Source organism: Pteropus vampyrus, unplaced genomic scaffold, assembly GCF_000151845.1.
Source record: "Pteropus vampyrus isolate Shadow unplaced genomic scaffold, Pvam_2.0 Scaffold97, whole genome shotgun sequence".
In the NCBI taxonomy this organism is placed as follows: Eukaryota; Metazoa; Chordata; class Mammalia; order Chiroptera; family Pteropodidae; genus Pteropus; species Pteropus vampyrus.
In genome coordinates this window covers 1,534,097-1,540,493 of record NW_011888878.1, presented here as the reverse complement: position 1 = coordinate 1,540,493, position 6,397 = coordinate 1,534,097, and the positions used below count along the sequence as shown (strand labels likewise).

At 34.1% G+C, this 6,397-nt stretch overlaps 1 pseudogene; it reads right to left on the bottom strand.

Moving 5' to 3' along the window:
• Window positions 1-528: 528 nt before the first annotated feature.
• LOC105294990 lies at window positions 529-4,243 on the bottom strand (annotated as a pseudogene).
• Between the last annotated feature and the right edge of the window lie 2,154 nt (window positions 4,244-6,397).

Below are 6,397 nucleotides of genomic sequence, written 5' to 3'. Positions count from 1 at the left end.
GAATTTTTGCTCATAAAGCTTTGTTTTATGCTTTATTCTCAGAATCAAGTTATACATTGTGGAATATCAAAATGTCAGCTTATGAATTCTTCATAAAGTACAGGATACAAAATTGAGAGTGCAATCAATTCACTTGCAAATTTTTTATAGAAAGTTTAAGGGCAAGAGAGACTAATATTTCTATAAATTGCAATATCTAAAACTTTCATGGAGTTACAAGTTATTTTCTACATCTTTGTTTTATAGAAGAAAAAGAAAAAAAGGAGACTTAGGGAGTGTATTAGTTTTCTACAGCTGCTGTAACAAATCACTACAGATATAGTGACTTAAAACAAAACAAATTTACAACGCAATTTACTGTTCTGTAGTTCAAAATCCAAAATGATTGTCACTGGACTCAAATTAAGATATTAGTAGGGCAGCATTCTCCCCTGGAGGCGCTAGGGGAGAATCCATTTCCTTGCCTTTTTCAGTTTCTAGAGACTGTTTTGTTTTGTTTTGTTTTTTGTTTTGTTTTGTTTTGTTTTGTTTTTTGACTATCCTAAATTGTTTATTAGGAAAGAATTTCACAAACATATTAGCGATAAAGGTGTAGCTGAAGAGAGTTGTGCACCTTCTCCAGGCTACACAGCGAGAACCACCAACAGTATGGTGGAACTTGTGGCTCTTTCTGAGGCCAGGGCTCTTGTGGCCTCAGACGCCAGCTCACACATCTCCCTGTGCTTATGGAATGGTTTGGTGATCCACGGGGTGTCAGGATTCTGTCTGATAGCTTTATGAAATGGATCAATGAGGATAACCTCCAAGAATTTGTATGTGGAATCTTCACCAACCCAGTAAGAATTCAGAACTCTCAGAGCCCCACAGTGGTGTCCAGCTTACTCCTCGGCAACATACTGAAGGCTTCGAGCAAACTTTAGCTGGTTAATACCGTGATGGACAGGCTTGCCGTTGGTCACACCATTAGGAGCCACCAGGACACACACGAATTCAATATATGGCATAACCTTGCTTGGCCATGTAGCCCAGCGTGTGTGCAATTTATCAGGCCAGGTGGGACGGGGGGACCCGTGGAGTGCAGAGAGCTGGCGGTAGTGCCAGCAGCACACCTTAAGAAAGCGCATTACATCGGACTGCTTCTACCTCCATACCTCCTGGATGTACTTGTAAGGGCATATCTTGGCTTACCTGATGGTTCCGGCCCAATGGAAGGCCCACATTCTTTATCTAATGGCCTTTTCTTCCATTTTTAATACCAACTACATTGGGCCGAGTTCTTCTCATGCTACCATCTTTCTAGTTCTGTCTTCTCATTCCTTCTTCTACTTTAAAAAACCCTTTGCATCACCTGGATGATCCAGGATTATCTTCCTATTTTAAGGTCATCTGATTAACAAACTGAATTCCATCTGCAACCTTAATTTTCCTTTGTATGTATCCTACTACACTCATAAATTCTAAGGATTAGAACGTAGACATTTTGGGGGGATGTGGGGCATTAGTCTGCCTACCATAGGAAGGATAAACAACTTGTCAAGTGCACCAAGCTAAGAAAGGTGTGGTTCAGACTCAAATATGGCTCTCTGACTCTCTTGTTCTTCCAAGGCAAACTTTTCTTGGATCTTACCAGTCTTATTGTGGAATGAAGGACACCTAATACTGCTGAAAAAGGTTGATGATAGAGAGAATTAGGCCATAAAATCTACACCATTCATGTGGGATTTGGGGCCTTTATAAAGCAGTTGTAGGCTAGAGGAGGAGTTGTTTTCTGAAGCAAATAAGAAATTGGGCCTTCTTCTTTTTCTCTCTCTGCCTAACATTTTTTGTCTTTATCAATATCTACTTTTTATCTTTTCTTTATTTCCTTAAATCATCATCATATAGAGATGACATATAACCTAAATGTTAGTACATATTTTTATTTTAAGATACATTGTTATAATACCTGTTTTCAGTTTATATTTCCTTATTTTTAATTAAAAAGCAAATCTAAAATAAATTAGGTTATAATTCTGTAACCTAATGTCTGTGTTAGATGAATAAACTTTTCTTTGAGGTATATAAAATTGTTTTATTTTTGCAAATTGGTACAAATTTGAGATAAAAAAAACAACTATTCACTTATCTTCTTTATTTTGTGTACACAAATATGTTATCTTGGAAACAGAACATATTAAACTAAATGAGTTGGCATGAATCTACTCGGTCAATTAATTATATAGTTAGGCATATTCTGGGAAAACAGGAAAGGTGTATTTTGATAAGGGTGAAAAAAGAGAGAAAAGAGGGCCAAGATAATAATGAGTAAGGATCCTGGGAGACAAGTATTTTTGTTTCTGAGTAATTTGGGAAAGTTCTTAATCTCTCTGTGCCAAGGTTTCCTCATTTATAAAATGGGGATTATGATAGTATTCTATCATAATAGTATTTGTGAAAATTAAATGAGTTAATTTATATAAAGTACTTAGAACATTGCTTGGAGTATTACATATACTAAGTTGAATTATTTTAATGTGTAGTTATTATTATTGCTATTTATATTAGGGGGATAGACCTAGAAAAATAAAAGGATGAAAAGAAAAGAGTTTTAAGGAAAAAAACACTCTTTGCCTAATTCAGAAACTTCTCTGTATGAGTCTGTTTAGACATTTAGACTTGAGATTTCTATGTCTCTGCTAACTTAAGAGAAATTCCGTCTAAATGTTTCCTTCTTTTTGCAAAGGAATTTGTCTATAAATATACAGACCTCTATCTACCCTAAAGTAAAAAAAAAAAAAAAAGCTTCTATTTGAACTTGAGACATCCTGTAATTCATTACGTTCGTTGTTCTCTAACTTTTGATGCCGAAGGGCTCCATCCAGAGGGTGACTCTTACTGCCTTTGCGTCCTCACCACCTCCTCTCTTCTCAATCCTCTACAATCTAGCTTTAACTGCTACCACATCGATATCCCTTTTATCACCATTAAATCCTTCTCAAAAGGGAACTATGTTTAGAAACATTGGCAGAATAGAGGAAAGCTATAGAATCCACAGAGACAAGTTAAAGCATTCCCAAGTTACTTAACCCAACTGAGCTTCAATTTGCTTACTTTTAAAATGAGAATAACAAGGCTGAAGATAACAATACAGTACCTGTCACATAGTCTCTGTCAGTGAATGGTTGTTATTGTATAGGTCATTTTATGTGTATTTTGAAATAAATGTGAAAGAAATATTAGTCTCATTTTGTGCACCAAATTTGGAAATTCGTCAAGAATCGTGTCATTTTAAAGAGCCAGGTGGAGTTAATTAGCAATTGTACTTGTGCTATTGTCACTTGGCAGCATCACTTTCTGACAAACAGAAATAAACAATGTGCAACATCATTGGTCATGATCAACATGTATCAGAAGTTTTAGAGTGATTTTGGTAATGATTGTCTTATTAATTTTTAAATTATCAATATTAAAATTTATTTTTAATCCTATATCAATGTTGCTTGATTTCTCCTTAAGTCGTGATGTTAATAATATTGCTAAAAATGTGAAAATGTTTGGAAATATGTTTAGAAGTGATAAAAATACTTTAATAGGATCTAGAATCTCCACAATACCCTGTGCTATATTTAGGAGGGAGTGCTCAAAGTAATTTTAGAGAAAGTGTTGAGAAAAATAAAGCCCTTTTTGATTTATATAACTGAGAAAAGATAATTGGGGGGAAAAAAGGAAAAAACAATGTTACATAACATAGCTACAAGATAAACAAAAAAAATAAAAGATTGAGTGCCCCTAAGCCACCTTGGCTGAAGATTTATGCATATCAAAAACATAACCTTTATATTTATTCCTAAGAGAAAATTCATCTTCAATCATGTGTGCCTTGAATCACACCTTTAGGAATACATGCCTTTGATAATATTACATCATCCCGAATATTGAAGTTCAAGTCTCTTTTCAGTCACTATGCACTGGTGGAATGTTTAAACAATTTGTTTAAATAAACACTCTTTGGGAAGCTTGCATTTATAAACCAATGACTTCTTTTAAAAATATCTTTGATATGTCTTTCCAAATGAACAAAGAAATCTATTCTGTAGTGAAGAAGCACATTTTCTCATTCTCGGCTCTATTCTCCTTGTCAAGCTGCAGAAAATTCCCTTACCTGTCATTCACTTGTCTGGCCTGTGTTACAGATGCTGGATTGGCAGAGTTCAACAGTTCGATACTCCTCAGGTATACGCACTTGGCAGGTCAGGGCATCCATGTCTACCTCAGCTGTAACACTTGTGAGGCTAGGGATACGTTTTGTGTTCCATAGAGCATGCTGAGGGCTCTTCCTACCCACATCAATTCGTCATGCCCTTAATCCCTGGGTACCTCCACCAGAGGTGGCAAACTCCACACAATGCTTCCACACAGTGCTCCACCAGAGGTGGCAAACTCCACACAGTGTTCATGATACTGCTGTCCACTTTATAGCCTCAGCATTGTGTAGCTGAACTGGGATATCCTCTGCTCACAGTCCCCAAAGTTAGCAGGGGCGAAAGCTCTCGGGAGAGCTAAACAGGCACCTGCTTGAGGTCCTAGTGCCCATCAGAGCCTGTCTACAGCTAATTCATTCTTACAGAATATTTATTGATGAAGTCATTTCTCTATCTAAAAGATTTTTTGTTACAATAGACTAGTAGTTACCAGAAGGTAGGGGAGAGGGGAAGACGGGGGAGGTAGATGGAGAAAAAAATTAAAATCATTTCTTTAATTAAAAAAATAATAAAAAAATAATAACATGGAAAAAAGAAATGATGTTTTCAAAAACTGTAATAGCATGGAACATACTTAGGTTATAACAGGAAATGGGGCACAAAAATCATATGGACATATGATTACAATCTTATATATACTGAAAATATAATATTTATGAAGTATATAGTTTAAATAAAAAAACAAAACTCTAGAATGTATCAATCGATGTTTATGTTCGCATGGGGACTTAAACATATATTTTTTAATTTCTCTATTTTCTATTTTTTTAATGACTTAGGATTTCTTTTATAAATGGGAAAATAAATAAATACCACGAGTTAAAAAAATATTTTTGTTTATATATTTACAATGACGCAACAACAAAATAAAACAAGACAAAAAAACATTAGTTTGAATAACAACCTGCTCTCACTTTAAAAATCAGCAATTACAATTCTTGAAAAATTGAAAATGATAAATATTCCAATGGATGCTATTTCTGCCAAATGCTACACACATAATGTGTGGGAAAGATTTTCTCAAATTGCTCAGTATATATGCTCAGCATATCTTTCCTATTCTCAAGGCTACCAATCTAACCGTTTAAATAAATACTGCTTGGAGAGCTTATATGAATAAGAGCTTTATTATCTAAGCTGCTTATTTTATAAAGTTTATCTCTTCTGAAGTCTTAGTTCAAATATAAACCTTCTTCCTTGTTCTCCAACTCCTGCCACCAGGATTGTGAACCACATTTATAGACACAAAAATGCAACACAGGTTTTGTTACATTTACTTCTACATTTCAGTGTATCATTACCTATTTAAATCTATAATCTCCAACTTAGTGAAAACTATACAAATATGAAAAAATTATATCTTTATATGATTTTTATGGTCACTCTTTGGATTATATGTTACTTTTTTGTAACAACAAGAAAGCTATATATTTCCTAAAAATGCACAGAATGTTTTTTTAAATGACTTGGGAAAAATAACTTACTAACATTTTACTACTAAACTTCTAAATAGGAACTTATTTATGATAACAATTCAATGTCCTTATTCTCATAAATAATATTTAAATATGTAATAAATCTTAAGGTCATGGGTACCAATAGAACAGAAGAGATATTGATCAGTCGAAATTATTCCATATAATTGTGATACCATCTCTGATACAGCACTGATAATTGTTCCTTATTGTGATTTATGTGTTTTCTTTCCTAGAGGAGAATCATAGAAAAGAAATAGGTGATTGACAATTTTTGCTTTTCTATCTATTCTCTGTAGGACAAAATACTTGGTTTTAAATTGAGGACTTCAGTGCAACTAAAAAGCTTTAGAAAGAATATCAATTTCAAATTAATTCAACCAAGATATGTTTGCTGAATATATAAATTTTTCAAATTCTTTCAGTGTATGAGATATTATTTATAAGGTTATGCTGGTTAGAACACAGTAACATACAAGAATAAGCTTGCAAAGTGCAAAATTACACCACGGAAGTAGATTATCTATAGAAATTTAAATTGTGGCAGCTAGACACATTAGCTCAGGATCTACTACTTGAATGAGTAACCCAATCATTTTCTCCTTGGGGAAAATAAACCATCAACAATTGACCATCAACATGTTGACCATCAACAATCTTCCAGGAACTGGTGAGAGCATT